General features: G+C 40.7%; 1 protein-coding gene across 5 annotated transcripts in view; it reads left to right on the top strand.

Moving 5' to 3' along the window:
• The window catches only part of PCDH15 (protocadherin related 15), a 1,497,017-nt gene that overhangs the window by 566,278 nt on the left and 911,705 nt on the right, over positions 1-19,034 (top strand). For all 5 annotated transcript variants that reach the window (XM_030569599.1, XM_030569597.1, XM_030569596.1 and 2 more), the window contains one exon: positions 12,915-13,031. The gene's annotated coding sequence lies outside the window, so the exon portion shown is untranslated. The remainder of the gene's footprint in view (positions 1-12,914; positions 13,032-19,034) is intronic.

Raw genomic sequence — 19,034 nt, 5'->3', positions numbered from 1 at the left:
TTTTTTAAATCAAGTACATCACTTTATGGATCATGTCCCTGGCAAATAATGATGTAATAAACTTTTTATACTCATATTTTTATATATATATATAATGTGTGTGTGTGTTATAGGAATTATTTAAATTTAGATTAGCAATAAATCTGGGTTTTAAGTAAAAGACCCAGAAGGACAGGTGAAACCTCTTTTCACATTTTGAACCACATTAAATCCATGCTGAAATGATTTAGAATATTTTAAGGGGTAGATGCCCAAAGGCACATACAGGAGATAGTTGCACAAATCCTGTTATTTATTAATGGAATTTATGCGCTTACCTCCCACATGTTGCTACGAAAACATACTTCTAAGTGCAAGCGGAATTGGCAGAATGGAGACCTATGAGGAAATGGGATTTTTTTGAAATAGTGAATATTTTAAAAATTACATTTTGAGAGAGAGGAGTGGAAGGTTGTTTCATGAGAACAGTCTGAACTGTAAAGGTTACAACTCACTGTTCTTAGGAAACAACCTTCCATCAGCTTACACACCCACACACATTGTAAACATTTTGCAAGATTATAAAGGGTTATTGCAAGATCACAGTTTTCTTTCACAGTTATTATGTATGCAGGAAATGACTCTTCTAATGGAAAATATATAAACATTTATTTTTGAGTAGTGTGCGGGAAAGGAAGTAAATTTTGAAATTCAGGTTAGATTTTTCTATGGAAACATGCACAGTATGACGACTCTGATTCAAATGAAAATTTAAAATCTGGTCTCTATAAATTTAGTGCTTCTTGCAGTGCTTAGCCTTAGGATGTTGAACAGTAACCTGAAAGCCTTGAAACAGAGACTTTGAGGGCAGTCTAAGAAGTACCCATCACACTTGACTTATTCTCAAGGGAAAGAGGCAGTGTTATGTATTGCCTGTCAGTTCAAAGAGAGCCATGCAAAATTAATAACAGAAACATAAAAGAAATTTAATTTGTCTATAAGGGCATGCCTTTCTTATTTCTTTCCTAACATATACATGTTAGAGAAAGCAGCAATTTTTTCCTACATTAATCCAACAACAATATTAAACACAAACAATTCAATGTAGCCTGTATGTGAGAGACATGTGTAGGATGGAGGGGGAGGATGGGCATGAAATTACACATAATTGTATCAACAGCACTATTATTTGTGTTACCTTTGTAAACTGTGATAGAAATATAATCCAATTTGAACTACGAGGCTCTGTAGACTACTGTGTTCTAGACAAAACCTCCAATATTTATATATTACTGTATTAAACTTTTACAAGGAGTACATCTTGCCAGCTAGTGCTGTTTGCATGTTAACAAAGCATTCACTTGAACACTTACACTTTTTCATGTTTGAATGCATTTAATGTTTTAATTCGCTCAGAGTTTTTTTTATTGGTTTTTAGTTCCAGTTAGAACTTGATTGTGACAATGTGTTTCCTTGAGCTCCATGGGCTGTCTTAGGACTTAATATCGTTTTCAGATGTGATTTAGGTCCTAACTCTCTGGTTGCTGACACTTTAATTGAGGAAACACAGATAACATTTGATGCCATAACAAACCAAAAGATTCAAAATGCATTCAGACCTTAAGCCAAGTGTGGAAGGTAACAGCATTGGGAGTACTGTGTAGTAAAAATGAGCAGTGGCTTAACATGAACTGTTGATTTGGGTAAATTCTAAAATGGACGATTGGAGATATTCATATCTTGAGAATGCTACACTTGTTCAATACAATTCTGTTGTTTATGGATAATACCTAGTGCAGTGATTCTCAACCTACGGGCCGCTTGCAGCCAAATGAGCTCACACTTGTGGCCCACATGACATCCTCAGGCCCATACAGGTCGTATGGATGCATTGTGTGAATGGGGCCCACATAAGACATAGAGAGCTGCATATGCAGCCACAATGGTAAATAAGTTGAGAACCACTGACCTAGACTATTTGGAGAGCAAGGTTAAATGTAAGCATCCTTCATATACTGTACCTGTGAGTTGCTGGGTCTTCTTGTGCTATTGAAATAATTGATCATTATCATTACTGAAAAGAGAGACAAAAAGATTATCTGAATTAGGAAAAGAAGGCACAGGTTGTGGGAAAACAAGTGGGAATAATCAGTGTGATATGACATATTGCTTATCACTGTCTCATGCACTTGAAACAGAATTTGCATTCTTAGAGTATCTTGCCTGAGAAACAAACAAACATTATGAAGTCAGTTAAAAGTAAATTACATTAAAAGTAGCTGTATCTTATTCCACTCATACAATGAAATAATTTCTTTCGAGGAGTCCTTTAATGAGGATAGAAAAATTATTTTCTTCTGCAATGAGTTAAACTTAAAATGATCTACTAAAAAAGATGCATGCACTTATTGTTGAAAAACTTAAAAGAATGGGAGAGAGTAATCTGGTTAGTATTTTTATGTATCTCACAGTAAAACTGTTATAAAGTGGAGGTCTTGATTTAAGTCTGCGTGCCCAATAAATACTCAGGTCTACCAAGTTAATGAAATTTAAAAAAAAAAGGTTTAATATTTTACTTATGATATGTGTCTGTCAAAAATGAATTGTATTAAGCTATAACAGAATTGAAAACTTAATAATTTTTTTTTATATATACACATAGAACCCTTTGTCAAGGTCCTGAGGCAGAAATTGGGGCTAAAGCAGATTTTTGGGCCCAGGTCAGTACCGCGGATCAGGACTGGTGTCGGGGTTCTGAGTCCAGAGCAAGAGTCAGAATCAAAGTCAGAGCTATATTTGATGCTGGGAGTTTGGGAGCAAAATAGAGTTATTTGTGGCAGCAAACTGGGGATCTATATTGTGGCCTGGCTGCTTCCTTGTATGCCATGTGGGCTCATATGGCATCCAGGGTCCAGCTGGGAGCCTAAAAAGCAACTGCCAAGTGGGTCTTTCAGGCAGGAATTCCTGCGATGTATTTCAGCTGCAATTTGCAGGTCACAGGGACCAACCAGGTTACAGCTGCTGCAGAGTGACCATTGACTGATGGCTCTGCCAACCCAGGTTTGGGTCATCCCAATCCTTATATCATCCCTCTTCCAGGGGCACTGCCCCCACCCCAACCAGGTTTATTGGGGCTGGGGAGCTGTATGGAAAGCTGCTCTGAGCTCAGGCATACAGTCCTGGGACATTTGTTCCTAGGAGTGTTCCTTGGAGTCATATTTTTCCCAATCAGTGAGTACCAGAGGGAATCATATTTGATTTTAAAATCCAAAATCTTATTAACCTTTGTGACAGAGTTCCTTCTCTGCCTCGGTGGGTTCGCACTTCCACTTAACAGGTTCTTGCAGGCACTTGATTGGCCCCAGGTGTCCTAATCAACTTAGAGTGACCTCTCTTCAGTTACCAAGGGAAAAGGGGCCTGCTTATCCTGGGGCTAATATATGTGCCTTCCAGCACTCTCCTGTAGATCCTCTGGCCTGACCCGGTCACACCTTATATTCATCCTGACCCTGGACCCGTACTAAAGGGGGCAGTGATTGTTGTTGGTGAGCAAAAGATTTATTGACATTTGGCTTCAGCAGTGATACACAGAACACCATGTATGCCCTGATGGATCTGGACAGCCAGACCCAGATGGTCAGTGGGTCAATCATTTGGCTGATTATATACAGTCAGAGGTTTTGGCAGTCTAATTTGCAACAAGGACAGGATATGTTGTGCTGAGAGCTAGACCTTTTGTCCTGCTGTAAACATTGGTCATTCCTGGTGCTGATGGTCAGTGTATTACCTGTAGTCCCTCTAGGCATTTTCAAGGTGCATCTCAAGCTCCTCCTCTACTTTGTGGATCTGCTGTACCCACTTAGTGTTTATGTAGACAGCACGTATGACTGGGAGGAGACAGTGATGGAACCCAAAGTTTGCGCAGAATGGACTCTGCCTAGTGCAGACATGGTAGGTGGTGGTGGTGGTGTGGGAAAATTCTGGTTGGAGCAGGAGATTCAACCAGTTATTCTGGTGAGAATTTGTAAAGCAACATATATACTATCCTAAGACTTGATAACTATTTCACTCTGGCCACCAATTTGTGAGTAATAGCTGGAGAACATGTAGATTTGGGCCCCAAGCAGCTGTGGGGTTTTGCGCCATAACTATAACACAAATTGTGGACGTCGGTCAGGTGTGACCCATTTGGGGAGTCCATGGAGACAGACAATATGTGTGACCTGGATTTGAGCTCCCTTCCATGCAGGGCAGGTGGGCAGTAGAGGGAGGTAAATTTGGATATTTGTTAACTGGTGAGGATAACGGTATATCTGTCAGACATTGAGAGCTTCACTGTAAAATTTAGGGTGCTGGCTGCCCCAGGTCTAGATGAGGTATCTGCAGGTATTAGAGTGCCAAGGGATCTTGTGCATGGGCTCTTGTTCCAAGCACACTTCTTGCAAGAATCGACACAGGAATGTACTGTTGCTCACATCCAGGGATACCAGAGGTGCAATCAGGTGAAGAGTCTTGAGGCAGCTGAAGAGCCCTGCTAGTTGGGAGTCATGGCTGAATCTCAGTACTTCCAGTTGGGGCTGTCCTCGTGGGATGTACAGGAGACCCTTACCATAGAGAAATCTATCCTGTATCTGATGTTGCACCTTGCTTCCTACCTCAAGTTCATTGGGAGAGGACTCCTTCTTTGCCGCTGAGGTCTTGGGAAATTGCAGTGTGAAGGATATTGCAGGGCTTTCTGATGTGGGGTGGCTTCGTGCAAGTGGTGTCTTGGCAGGTGAGGTACTTTTTCTAGGTTGCAGGAAGGTAAGTGATCATGAGGTTAAAATGTGTGAAGAATGGGGCCCAGTGAATCGGTCTTTGGTTTAACTCCTTAGCCTTGTGAAAATATTCTAAACTTTTATGATCATATATACCTGTATCGGGTGCTGGGCCCCTTCCAGGTAGTGGTGCCATTCTTTGAAGGTGACCTTGATCTCTAGAAGTTCTGTATCTAGTATTTCATAGTTCTGTTCTGTTGAAATATGCTTCCATAAGTAGTAAGCACAAGGGAGAAGATGCTATTTGGGGCCATATCTTTAGGATAGTAAGGCCTAAATGGCTGCACAAAGGGCTGTGTCACATCAGGGTGTGCCAGGGGTGATGCACTGATGAAAGCCATCTTGAGCTGGTCAGATACCTGTTGTACCACTGGAGACTAGGTAAAGGAGTTGTTCTTGCATAGAAGCGCTATCAGTGTGATTATCTGGCCTAAAAATCCAGGAATGAAGCATTTATAAAAGTTAGCAAACTCCAGGAAGTGTTGCAGTTCCTTGATGTTTCAAGGTGCTCCCAAGTCTGAACAGCATCCTTTTTGCTAGGGTCCATTCTGAGGCCCTCAGGTGATAAGATGTAGCCCAGGAATTCTATGGAACATTGATTGAAGCTGCAATTTTCAAATTTTGCATATAGATCATGTTGGCAGAGCTGATCCAGGACTGATCGGATGTGCTGGATGTTCAGGACTCTCAGAGAAGTCAAGTATACCACTGAGGTAAACACTCAACATGTAGTCTAAAGAGTCATGGGATACCTCTTTCATAAAATGTTGGAAAGTGACGGGACCATTTAGAGACTGAAGTACTTTACTAAGTCTTCATAATGGCTATACTGGGTTCAAAAAGCCATCATCTTTTCATCCCCTGCTCTGATCCTTCCCAGCTGGTAGGCTCTTTGCAGGATGAGCATAGTGAGTACGTGAGCTGAACACACACAGTCCAGCTACTCCCAAGACAAGTACAAAGGGGTAGGTACCAGTTTTTGATGAGTACTTGATTGTGTAATCACCTTTAATCCACATATAGGCACACAGACTCACCTTCCTTTTTGACAAAAAGAACAAGGGCCCCTGCACAGCAGTTTGATGGCTGGATAAATACCTTGCCCAGATTCTCTGAGAGCTAGGAATGCAGGGCGGACAGTGCTGGTTCTGACATTGCGTAAATGTGGCCAAAGGATATCTTCACCCCAGGCTGCAGATCATTTGGACAGGTATGGTCCTGGAGTGGTGGTAAGACAACCATAGTTTTTTTTTCCAAAGATGTCCACGTATTGGTGGTACTTAGCAGGAAGAGAAGGGGTTGATTCTAATGCTGGTCTTACCTAATGTGTTGCGAGGATCTGGGGATTTCTTGGAATGGCAAACTTCAGCCACTGGGAACTGCGGGTGGCTGTGCCTCCAGACCGTCAATGTAAACGAACTCTCGCACCCCGCCAGTGGATTACCCTGACCCACCACTGCTGTATGATTTTTGAAGTCACCTTTGGCCACACTGGGATACTCAAGCCTCATGTGGCATTGGCATCCATGAAGTTGTCACTGGCCCAGAGTCACTGAGTGCCAATTGTGAGGGAACTCATTGAGACTTGCCTGGGATGTGGTAGTGGACCTGAACTTGGAGGTGTAATGAGGGCTTCAGTAAAGAGATAAATGGCTGAGGGCCCACCCAGATGGGTCCCTTTTATCAGGCCTGGGCTTGGTCATTTCCCAAATTTTGCTGGACTGAGGCCCATGCTGAGCATCTGGAAAGTGCATGACCAGGTTCCCCACCATTGAAACTGTGGAGGCAATGACGTTCTCTTTCCTTGGAAACCACATGGGGCAGACTGCATCAAACTGTATGGGCTCTGGGGCAGGGACAGGTACCATTACCAAGAAGTATTGGTAGGGGGGCACTGACCTCTTCCTTTCTTTGCATTACTTGCATGGTCTGTTGTTGATGGCTATAGTGAGGTCAGCAAAGGCATCCAAGTGTGTTGGGGTTTCTGTGCAATGTAATTCGTCTTCAACTTCCTTGCATAATCCCCATTAAAACTGATACAGCTGGGCCACATTGTTTCACTCGGTTTCAGAGATAGTTATGTGAAGTGGGCAGCAAAGGAGGCAATCGATTCCTGCCCCATTGGAGTTTTCTCAGGACTGTCTTGGCTGAGCGAGTGTGATTGACGTTTTATATATTCCATTTGAACATATCTAATTATGTCCATTAATCCTTCCTAAACATAATGGTTGTATGCATCAATTTCTCTCAACTGTGAGTATTTAACTACTCACCAATCAGGTAGTGAGTTTTGAAAGGCTACTTACAAACTGAATATACCAGTTGACAAAGAGGAAACAACATTTATATGCATCAACACCTAATTTTTTATGATTCAGATAATGAAGATTAAGTATTTTTCTGAGTTTTTAACTTCACATGCAATGTTGTTGGAGCAGTGTTGGGGGTCCCAGGATATTAAAGAGACAAGGTGGATGAGGTAATATCTTTTATTGGACCAACTTCTGTTGATGAGAGACAAGCTTTTGAACTTACACAGACCAGTTCTTCATCCACTTAACAAAAGCACTGTTGTCATAAACAGATAGCTAAGGGTTAACGTCTCTTTCACCTGGAAAGAAGTAATCTGAACCACCTGACCAGAAGACCAATCAGGAAACAGGATTTTTTTCAACTCTGGGTGGAGGGAATTGTGTGTCTGAGTTCTTTGTCTGTCTGCCTGTATGCTCTCTCAGATGAGGAGTGATTTCTATTTCCTGCTTTCTAATCTTCTGTTTCCCAGTTGTAAGTACAAAAAGATCAGATAGGATTTACATGTTTTTTTTTGTATTTGCATGAATATAGTTGCTGGAATGTTTTAAATTGTATTCTGTTTGAATAAGGCTGTTTATTCAATATTCTTTTAAGCAATTGACCCTGTATTTGTCACCTTAATACAGAGAGACCATTTTTATGTATTTTTCTTTCTTTTTATATAAAGCTTTCTTTTTAAGACCTGTTGGAGTTTTTCTTTAGTGGGAAATTCCAGGGAATTGAGTCTGTACTCACCAGGGAATTGGTGGGAGGAAGAAGTCAGAGGGAACTCTGTGTGTGTTAGATTTACTAGCTTGATTTTGCATTCCCTCTGGGTGAAGAGGGAGGTAATTCTGTTCTCCAGGACTGGGAACGGGGAGGGTGGAGTCCCTCTGCTTAGATTCACGGAGGTTGCTTCTGTGTATCTCTCCAGGAGCACCTGGAGGGGGGAAGGGAAAAGATTTCTTTCCCTTTGTTGTGAGACTCAAGGGTTTGGGTCTTGGGGTCCCCAGGGAAGGTTTTCGGGGGGACCAGAGTGCTCCAAAACACTCTAATTTTTTGGGTGGTGGCAGCAGTACCAGGTCCAAGCTGGTAACTAAGCTTGGAGGTTTTCATGCTAACCTCCATATTTTGGACACTAAGGTCCAAATCTGGGACTAGGTTATGACAACTGTGTAAGCCTGAAAGTTTGTCTTGCTCATCAACAGAGGTTGGTCCAATAAAAGATATTATCCCACCCACATTCTCTCTTTCATTTCACAGTCAGTTTTGTTGGCAAAGAAGGTCTACAGCAAGAGATATGGTATTACTTTTTATTTCATTACTTTAAATAAAAATGGTTTTAGAGCATTAGCACAATGTCTGTCTTTCAAGCATAAATATGTCAAGTATAACATTCAAATTAGAAAATATTTGCCTTTCAAGTTCTGTGAGAATTATATTAACTTACTTTTTAATCAGCAATTCTCTGTTGTATGTTAACGTTCTAGGTTCAAGAAAATACTTGCCAAAAATTGGCATAAGAAAGAAGTCTTTATATATCTTATTTCTCATAGATATCCAAAAGGTCACTTTGCATTAGAACTTAGAAGATTTGTGATCAGTTGGAAGAACAAGTCTTAAAGGAACAGAACTGTTACAAGAATATAGCACCAACTAGTTGTATCTATAAATAACTGCAACACTCCTTTATAGACTCAGTTGTGAGTCCAACCATAGACTGGGTACATAGTTTTTTGGCTTACTGGAAAGATCTGATTTGAAAGTGGGCAGAAAAGTTATAGTTTCCATTCTTCATTCTCTCAGCCTAGTTCACCTACCTTTGTTACATACATTCATGTTTCCCCCTAGCATCGTTATCTTTCAGAGATAATTCCTATCCCCATGTTCAATTACATTTTCAAACTGGAGCTGTGTGTAATATGATTGGAGGAGAGCAGATGATAATGTTGAGACTGAAATTTAACTCATACAAAGTCTAATATTAATTGGTTGCATATTTAAAATAGTGTGATACTTGCCATTGAAATGCACTAATGTTTTCTACATGTTTGTTTTCTATGATTGTTTTTCCTCACTACTCAAACAAGCATTCAGTTTCTATAATCTGCCATATTTATATTCATTCTGATTTTTAAAGTTCCAATTTTATCATATTCTGTTCTTGCTGAGATTCCTTCTTTATTTACCCTTTTATCCGTGGTCTCCCCCCAGTGTCCCACACACCCTTTCTTTTTGGTTGGTTCCCTGCCTATTGTTGGGCAAAGTTTAACACACTTAGGCCAAGATACTCAAGTTTATTAATTCAAACCTGTATTTGAACCATAAGCATGCCTGGTGGTTACAATTTCTATAAAGGCAATGAATAGTGACAGATATACAGAAAAGGATAATGATCAGTTACCTTCTCCTGGGGCATATACAGGTCATGGTGGATTTTTCCTATGATCCTCCAACTCCTCTCTTACATTCTAGCATAGTTATACCTATCCAAATTATATAACTGCAACTTTTCTCCAGTCAACATTAAGCATTGTGTTTTATATAACTCATACAATACTCATGCACAACCTTCAATTTCTATAACTTTTGCTGTCCAGGCCATTTTTATGTTATATTTCTTTTCTAATTGGTTTGTTTCTATTGCTTCTATACACTGATCATTCATGCTGACCCAGCCATCTACCCTTACTCAGTGTAGAGACTTTCCTGTTTGTGCTTCATTGCCTTCTGGCAGCACATTCTGTATATCCACTATACTGATGACATTGTCTTATTTATATAATATCCTCGAACTTGGATACATTTTGTGTCAAAATATCACCATCTATAAGCATCATGAGTAGGTTTGCATAAGGACAAATTAGCAAGGCAACACCCATGCCAAGCAAAGACTGGGTCAAATCGCGCCAGCATAGCATAAGTATTACCCTGGCCTGTTTTCAATATCCTTCTCAATGTGTGGACAGCAGTTTTGGATATATTATTCCAATAATGGAATCAAAGTAATTAATGATAGAAACAGTGATGATACCACCTCTTTCCTTTCTCTGAATGTTCCCCTGTTTATGCATCAAGAATCATGTTAATGCTCTTAAGGTGAAATACTCTTATTGGTCTATATAATTGTCAATGAACTGAAAAAGCTGGGTTGACGCAACCTGAATTTAAAAGTTTTTTAAAAAAATAAGAAAAGAGCCTCATTTAAAAAAATAACTAGGACAGTAGTGTAGGAGATTTATATATTTTGAAAGGAGAGAAAATAAATGATTGTATATGGGTTTTTAAATAAAATCAAATCAAGTACTTAGTAATGCATTTTGTAGCCTGACATTTCAAATATTCAAGGCTTAATACTTCACATTTAAAATGCATGATTACATGTACTGTTTAATGAGTTTCCATGATGTTCAATAAGAGGAGTAATAAGCATAATGTTAATGTGTCTGGATATGTCTGTGTTCGGGTAGTGAATTTAGGTTATTTTATGTGGATGTAAATGACCTTGAATTAACATCAGAAGTGATGAAGAATCCAGTAAATTAAAACTGTCTTTTTTGTGGTCATTAGGATGGCAGAACACCCTCCTCACTTGGCATATTTATCTCCATTTCAACTGAGAATTTCACAGCTGTTTGGTAAAAGAAATAATTTGTGTAGGTAGACGTTATCTTAGGAGAAAAAAACACTAGTTCATACAGGAACCCACTCATTCATGGAACATATGTATGTTTAACAATGTCAGGCATTCACTTTGCTTTTAATATGGACAAACTCAGATCCGGTGTTCTCTTTTTGCTGAAAAGTTTGTTTAGAATTTCTTTGAGGAAAGGGACTAGCCTTTCTTTTTCTAGATTCAATTAACAGTGCACACTTTGTTTTCTAACCCTGTAACCAATGTTCCAGTTGGTGATCTGTTTCCTCTAGTGTGAGAATTTCCCTCTCCTGAACCAATTTACACATTGAGAATATCCATACAGAGTCTTTATTATGCTGGCTCTTTGCCACTAATATTAATATGTACGAGCAAGTCTTTGGGCCAGGTCCTCAACTTGGCACTACTGCAAAGGACTGTCTACCATTACCATTTTCCTGCTCATGATACAAGCCATACACTGTTACACTCACCTCCAAGACGATTTGGTCATGCTGCCAGTTAGTCATTTTTTTTCAATATTTTCCCCAACTTCCTTGCTTCCTGTTTTGAGATGTCTCTGTAATTCTCAGTGTTGTACAAAACCACTTTAGAAGATTTCTTGATCTTTTATGAGTTGAAGAATTTATTGTATTCTAGAGATTTCCCCTGAGCTGTTAGTCATGAATAGCAGGAATCTAGTCAATATGGCATCTATAGAGAATGAAAAGTTAGTAACCTGTTAAGTCACATTCCCTGAATATATCGTTTGGCCAGAATCCTACTTGCCTGTCCACTGTCTCTTCAGAGTTGGGAAGTAAAATCCTTAATGACTTGCTTTCATATCATCCAATTGTATAGATATATATATATATTTCTGGCATAAATTTGTTCAGAGGTTTAGACTTTTTCTTTCCCACTCATCAAGGAACTGAAGTAAAATATTCCAGAAATTGTTGAGACTGTGGATGGGATGGAGGGTGAGTGGATCTGACAATAACTTATATTTTATGGTAAGGGAAAATTGATATGAGGAAAAATTCATAGAGGGCATGATCCAACATTTAGAGCCAATAACAATGGACATGCAAGTCCCAGGATGGTTAGTGAGGTATGGTGAAAGAAACGGCGTTCAAAGGGGCTTTTGAAATGCTGGACTTGGAGGCAAGAATTTGGGGAACTACCCATAGAATGAGGGATCAATAGCCATTGTATAGATAACAAAGCTTTCAGATGGTATTGAGGAGCAAACACCCCTTTGGGGAAAATGTTAATAAAACCTCACCCTAATATGACAATGAACCCAAACAACTGGGATTTGAGAAGCAAGTTGGGTGAGAGAGGGAGACATCCATCTCTGAACAGCAGTGTCTAGTTATGACTCTGAGCACAGGAGGTCAGGGAAGAAACTTGCATTCTACAGATGTGGAATTTCCTTTCTGTTTTGTAATTAAGCTAAGGGAGACCTCTCTGGCTTTGGCTAAGTATTCAGAGGAGGTATGTTAGGTACATATATTTTATTTTTTTTATCTGATTCTCCCCCTGTTTGTAATAAATGTTATTCTTAGAGAAATATTGTGTGAAAGTTTAATGCAGACTCTCTCAAAAGAGAATGAAGTCCTTCAATATTAAGGAGAAGCAGAGAGACTAAAGATGTGTTAGCTGCCTCCCCCACACACTTCTCTCCAAAATATGGAATAATTGTTTTCCTTATGCTCCAGAGAAGCATCTGAGTCTCCCAAAATAAATTAGAGACAGACAACTTAGCCATTTTCTGAACGTTGCACTATTGTGATTTTGAAATTTTCTGCAAAACTGCTTCTAATGATAGCAGTGCAGTAGTAAATGATTAATTTGAAATAAAGAGGGAGGAAATGCTGCACAAGAACATGGCCTTATTAAAAAAAACCCCACTGATGCAGCAGGTTTTTTCATTGTTAATTGTTGTGCTTTATTATTAAGTGCTGAAAATGAAGAGTTCTTTTTTTTTCCCCCTGTAAATAACGCAATCAACTCCTACTCATAAATATCCCTAGGACAGCCAACATTTTGCATTCTTCATGCAGATATTCTGTCCTTTGTGGTTTTGTGTTAGTTTATATTTTCGTGATCACATAAACTAACATGTTCATAGATTATAAGGCCAGAAGGGACCATTATAACCATGTAGTCTGATCTTCCTTGTAACACAGGCCATAGGACTTCCCTAAATTAATTCCTGTTTGAAACAGAGCATCTTTTGTGAGGAGGGGCAACGGGGAGAAGAAGGAAGCAACTGCAGTTTTCGATTCACAGATCTCCAGTTCTTGGTAAGTTGTTCCTATCGTTTAGTACCCTCACTGTTAAAAATGCATGCCTTATTTCTAGTCTGAATTTGTCTAGTTTCAACATCCAGCCACTGGATCTTGTTATACCTTTGTCTGCTAGATTCAAGAGCTCAGGATAAAATATTTTGTTCCCTATGTAGGTATTTATGTATTCCTTAAATTTCTTTTTGTTTAACTAAAAAGATTGAGTTCTTCAAGTCTATCACGGTAGAACATAGTATCCTTTTGACCATAGTGTTGCATTGGGAGCTCACACATGACCCTCAAGTATTTTTCAGTCACTGCGTCCCAGAATAGTGTCCCCAATCCTGTAAGTACAGGCTACATTCGTTGTTCCTAGATGTTTAATTTTGCATTTGGCTGTATTAAAACACACACTGTTTACTTGCACCCTGCTTACTAAAAAATCCAGATCTCTCTGTATCAGTGATTTTTCTTCTTCATTATTTATATGAAAAGTACCACAGTATATGGTGTGGGCGGGTGTGGGTGTATATAAAATCACTTGTACCTGTGCTACCACTAATTATTAGAATTGTGATCAACACTATTATCTGGCATAACAAGGTTTAATATAGAATTCCCCTGTGTTGCCTGCAATACTTCTTGAGTTAGAAAATAGTCATCTATAATATTTAGAAATTATATATATATAACTCCTGAGGAAATTCTGTTCCAAAAATAAAAAATTCTGTGCACATTATTTAAAATTCTGCATATTTTATTTGTCAATAAATAAATGTGGAGGCTCCAGCATGGCAGTGGCTGCACCGAGGTGGGAGATCATCTAGCAGCCTCTTCAGGACATGGACTCGGTGGTGAAGCCACACCTGATCCTGACATGGCTGAAGGGCCAGGCCTGACCCAGAAACATCACAAGGCCCTGCCCCTCCATGCCAGGTGCACCAAGATAGTGAGCAAGATGGACAGTCTCACATGCACACCCAGGCCTGGCCCCTGATCTAGGGGTGGGATAAGCAGGCTCAGCCTGGCAGGATCCAAGTGTGGAAGGCGTTAGCGTGGGGGAATCCAGGTATGGGATGAGAGGGTTTTGTGGGGATAATCTGGGTGCAAGCATCTTGGTGTGTGGTCCAGGTGTGTGTGTGGGGGGAATCTGGCTGCACTGGAGCTCATTGGAAAGTTCCAGTTGCAGGGGAATGGGACTCTCCAGGGGCGAGGTCTGGGTGTGGGAGACTGGGGCTTGGCAGGGCATCTGGGTGTGGAGGGCTTAGTGGGAGAGTCTGAATGATGGGGGGGTGGGGCTTGGTGGGTTAGAGGTCTATGTGTAGCTGGTTGGGACTCAGTGGGATAGGAATCTAGGTACAGTGGGGGTCATCAGGATGGGAGTTTGAGTGTGGGGGCCTAAGTGGGGGTGAGGGTCTGGATGCAAGAGGGAAGAGTTTGATGGGGATCAAGATGCAGGCAACGGTCTTGGTGGGGAGCTCTGGATACAGAGGATGAGGCTCAGTGAGGTGGCAGGTGCAGGGGCATCAGCAGGGGGTGCGGGTGAGTGGGGTGTGTGAGGCTCGTGGGGTGGGGGGGATCTGGTATGCGTTTAGTCCAGATGCATGTGGATTGGGCGGATGAGAGGGTAGCTTACTGTACAGTGACCCCTCTCCCCACAGCTGAGGAGTGATGGAGCAGATAGTAGGGGGGATTGTGCAGTTGAGGGAGGTTTCTGGGGATGGATCTGACCCAGCCCTGGTCCCAGCTGTGCAGCTGAAGAGGAAGTCCTGTCTTCCACCACCCCAAGCCCAGCCAGGAATAGCAGCTGAGCCTGGCGCAGGGTAGGACTCATGGCTAGGGAATCCACAGCCCCACCCCCTACAGTGATTTACCTCTCCACCAGCTGCTCCAAGTGCCTGAAACAATGTGCCCCTGTTGCTGGGAAGGGGTACGTGAGCACTCTTGTGGCTTCCCTTTGCTTCCCCATCAGAAAGTCATTTTTCTGCAGTGAAGCAAAAACATCTGCAGGGCACATGAATTCTGCATGCACACAGTGGTGCAGGATTCCCCCAGAAGTAATGCTATCTATCTAGCTATCTATCTAAACTGGTTTGGCCTTCCTTCTGTTTGCACATTACAGAAGTGATCAAAAATTGTCATCTATCATATTTAGAAATTCTGAGGATGCTTTAGTGTGGGCAAAATTACACCTCAAGCATATGTCACTCAGATTGAAGTCCCTCATGCTAAATGCAGCTTTTTCTCGCTACACGCTATGGATAGGTTCTTAAGGAACCAGTCCTCATGTTTCCTAGTGTGGTTTGGTGGTCAGCAGCAGATACCAACTAGTACTTTATCTTGTATTTTATCTATTAGGACATTGATTCACATGCATTCAAAATCATTTTCTTCTCAGTTTTCCATTACTCAAACAGCTAATGTCATTTTTTACATAGAGTGCCACTTCCCTTCCCTTTTTGCCCATTCACCCTTTCTTAAATTGATTTTAATATTTCAATCATTGAATCCTCCCAATATGTTCACTAATACCAAGTAGGTTGAATTTATGCTCATAAATGTGCAATTCCACTTCTTTTTATTTATTATCCAGGATCCTAGAATTTGTATATAAGCACTCTAAGGATTTCTTCTTTTTATATGATGCAGTATGTTGAGTCCTTTTGTAATCAACATCTTGATTTTGAGTTAAATGAATGCTCATTTGTTCATTCTTTTCACCCTCCCCATTTCTTATTAGTTGAATGCTCTCGTGACGAGTCTAGCGAGCCTGTCCCCTAGCAGATTGGTTCTCCTCCTAGTGAGATCTAGACCATTTAGGTGGTTCAGTGTTCACAAAACCAATGCCACCTCATCATCTTGCCTCTGGTATTTACAGCCTACCAAGCCTTCTCTCTGATTCCTTGGTGGACAGTTCCTTTCTTGCCTGAACCTGAAATAGTGATGCTTCCCAAATCTGGTTATTGAAGAACTCTTCAGCTTCAGATCTAAGAATCTTTTCTGCCACTACAGCCACTGACTTGTACTTCATATACAGAAAGTCCCTTCTGGCTTCAGATAGGAAAGAAAACACAGCACATCCATTGTAGGTCACAACTACTGATCCATCACTGGCTATCACGATATTCAAAACTGAACTGTATCTAGAAACAAAGCTTCTCAGACTTCCTCTCTAAATTACCTCCAAAACTCTCCTGTTTGCTGCCTTGTTCACCGCTTGCAAATCATTGTTTCCAACTGAGTTAACATAGCTGTCAGTTAGTATGTCAAGAGGTCACCTTCCCTCCATGAATACAGACTTTTGTAGGAGATGCAGAAGCAAATATTATGAGGGTTAAAATAAATGTTGGATGCTTTTCAGATTATGTAAGTTATGATGTTGTGCAGTGAGGGCATAACTGGATAAATGACATAAGCACCAGAGTTATGCATCTGCTTGAACCAGAGACAACATTGCTAGACAATACTTGTGGCAGATTATTCCATTGCTATTTATGTCTCAATTTATATATATTATCTACTTTATGTTGGGCAAACAAAAATACTAATTAAAAATATTATCTAATAGTCTGCTTTTTCAGAGTTCTTCAGTATCCCAGTTGTCTTTGAAGTAAATTGGAATTGTGGGTTTTCATTGTTGAAAATCAGACCATAAATTAACATCCTGTCAAACAATGACATCAACAAACAGTGTGTGTGTGTGTGTGTGTGTGTGTGTGTGTGTGTAAAACAAATCAAACCACACACCATCTGCTCCATCATTCTGTTCAGAGAAAGCTTGAGGAAATTTATATAGTTGCAGTATGCCCAGAACGTCAGCCAAACTGGGCTCAGACATTTAATGGAGAGGTTGGCAAATCCAAAGCTAACACTGAGGAACAACCTGTTCCCAATTTAGATAGCCCAAGGGAATGTTGACTCAAACATCATACTGGACCTCAATGATTTAGGTCCTGGTTTTCTTAGACCTTCTAGGGGGACCGCAGCCATTGTCTTGCAGTTAATTATTGTATCTGTTTGATCAGCTGACCTCATGTATTTTATTATTTAGGCTGCCTTCCTAGTCAATGCATTTCCTAAAGCCTTTTTATCATGCTGCAACTCTAGCTGACATTCCTGGAAGTTCAGGTTTCCAATGGGAGCTAAGTGAAAAATATGCTAAGTTGGGGACCTTTTAATAAAATACCTTCAGATGCGTCTCTCTTATTTCAAGATATTATTTCTGACTCCCAATTATATCACAAATTTTTGGTGAGAACAATTAGTCACTCCGTAGTTTGTTTGCTTTTAATGCTATTTGAAAACCGAATGTCACTTGACTATAAAGATACGCAACCTTTCAGGAAAAGAGACTTCCATGTTGTTGAAGAGTGGTTGATTGAATCACAAGAGAATATAGTTAATCAAAAGGAGAGATTAAGATATTCAGTTTATACCTGCAATTAATCCACATAGATTTTGACAGAAAAAGGACAACAAAGTCAATTGATGCTGAAGCACAGAATTTTGACTATCAGGTTTTCTCCCATACTTGCCACAATCTGCCTTTTCATGACTTTCTCTTTCCTGCTGAAAATAAAAGTATGTAACAAGAACAAAGCAGACAATGTAAGGCTGATCCTACACTAATCACAAACAGTGTGAATTCCAAAAAGTCTCATCAAATTGTGCCATCTGTCAGTAAATTAAGGGTCATTTGTGTCATTTTGAAATACCATTCACAGATTGTCTGGCTTACAAGGGGTTGAAGAAACCTAAGAAAGAAATTTTACTACTGAATTTGCAACATCTTTGTTAGTTTTCTGGAATTTAAGAGACTAAGCAGATAAAATGTTTCGTGTCGGTATGGCGTTCTCCCAAAGGGTTGGATAACAGATAAATCCCTAAATACTAAAGCTATTTATTTCAGCAACAACAGCAATCAAAGTAAAGCTGTGAGCCTGTAAAAAGCTGCCTGATGGGCAAGCTTTCTATAGTTTCTACAGAAGAAATTTTCAAAGGTGCTATAAGGAGATCAATTCACTCTTTTTTTCAACACTGTATGCTGAATGCTGGACCTCCTCTGGTGCTATCAGTTACTGTGTCCCGAGTACAGTTGTCTGAGATGTCAACTTCCTCTTTTATTAGCTGTGTTTTAAAAGAATCAGGCTGGTAGATCTGAGGAATATAAGATGTACTTTCTTATCTGGAAAAAGGGTTGGGCTAACTGGGTCATAGGTAAGGTTGCTAACACTCCCGTATTACAAAATTGCTTGCCCCTTACTAAATCAGTATGGGATGCCTTTTATCCTCCATTTCAACAGCAGGGGGCCAGTACCAATGGGGGCATCTTTCCAATCCTCTCCCAAACATGGCCCTTCAGTGCTATGCAGAGAAAGCAGATGGGGCTGTGCTAAGGGCCAGGGTCAGGAGGGGAGTGAAAAGATGCACCCCTCAGTACTGGCCCTCTGCTGGACAAAGCCTCCTGCTAATTCTAACCCTTGATTGAGGTCCTGTCTCCTTTCCTTTTGCAGTCTCTGTCTGGCAAGACAAGTGGACAGGACTGTGTGCCTTGGGGCTGCACTGAGAGGCCGGGGTTAGGAAAGGGCTCTGTCTGGCAGGGGATCAGGTGTAGCCTCTCTGCTTGCAGAGTCTCTGCCAATGTCTCCAGCAGAGTAGCATAACTGCTGGTTGGTAGCTGCTGCAGCAATAGGGGAGCAAGGTGGGCAGGGAGCCTGGTCCTTGCAGCGGAGACCACCATCAGTGCTGCAAAAAACACAAGTACCACCCCTGGTGAATGTACGTGTATACTGCTTTTTATTAATAACGTGAGAATGGATCAGAGGAGGTGCTAAGAAAACAGTCCCTTATTTTTGAAATGTAGTGTTAGCAACCCTAATCACAGGCCAAGATGATATGCTACAAATGATACATGATGACTCTGTGAGTACTCTGGGGCTGGTGCACCCACGGGGGAAAAAAACAGTGGGTGCTTATCACCCATCAGCCACAGCTATTTCCCTTCCTCAGAAAGAGCTGATC

Source organism: Gopherus evgoodei, chromosome 7 (genome assembly GCF_007399415.2).
Source record: "Gopherus evgoodei ecotype Sinaloan lineage chromosome 7, rGopEvg1_v1.p, whole genome shotgun sequence".
Taxonomy (NCBI): domain Eukaryota; kingdom Metazoa; phylum Chordata; order Testudines; family Testudinidae; genus Gopherus; species Gopherus evgoodei.
Note: the sequence above shows the minus strand (reverse complement) of the source record. Positions and strands in the feature narration are given on the sequence as shown.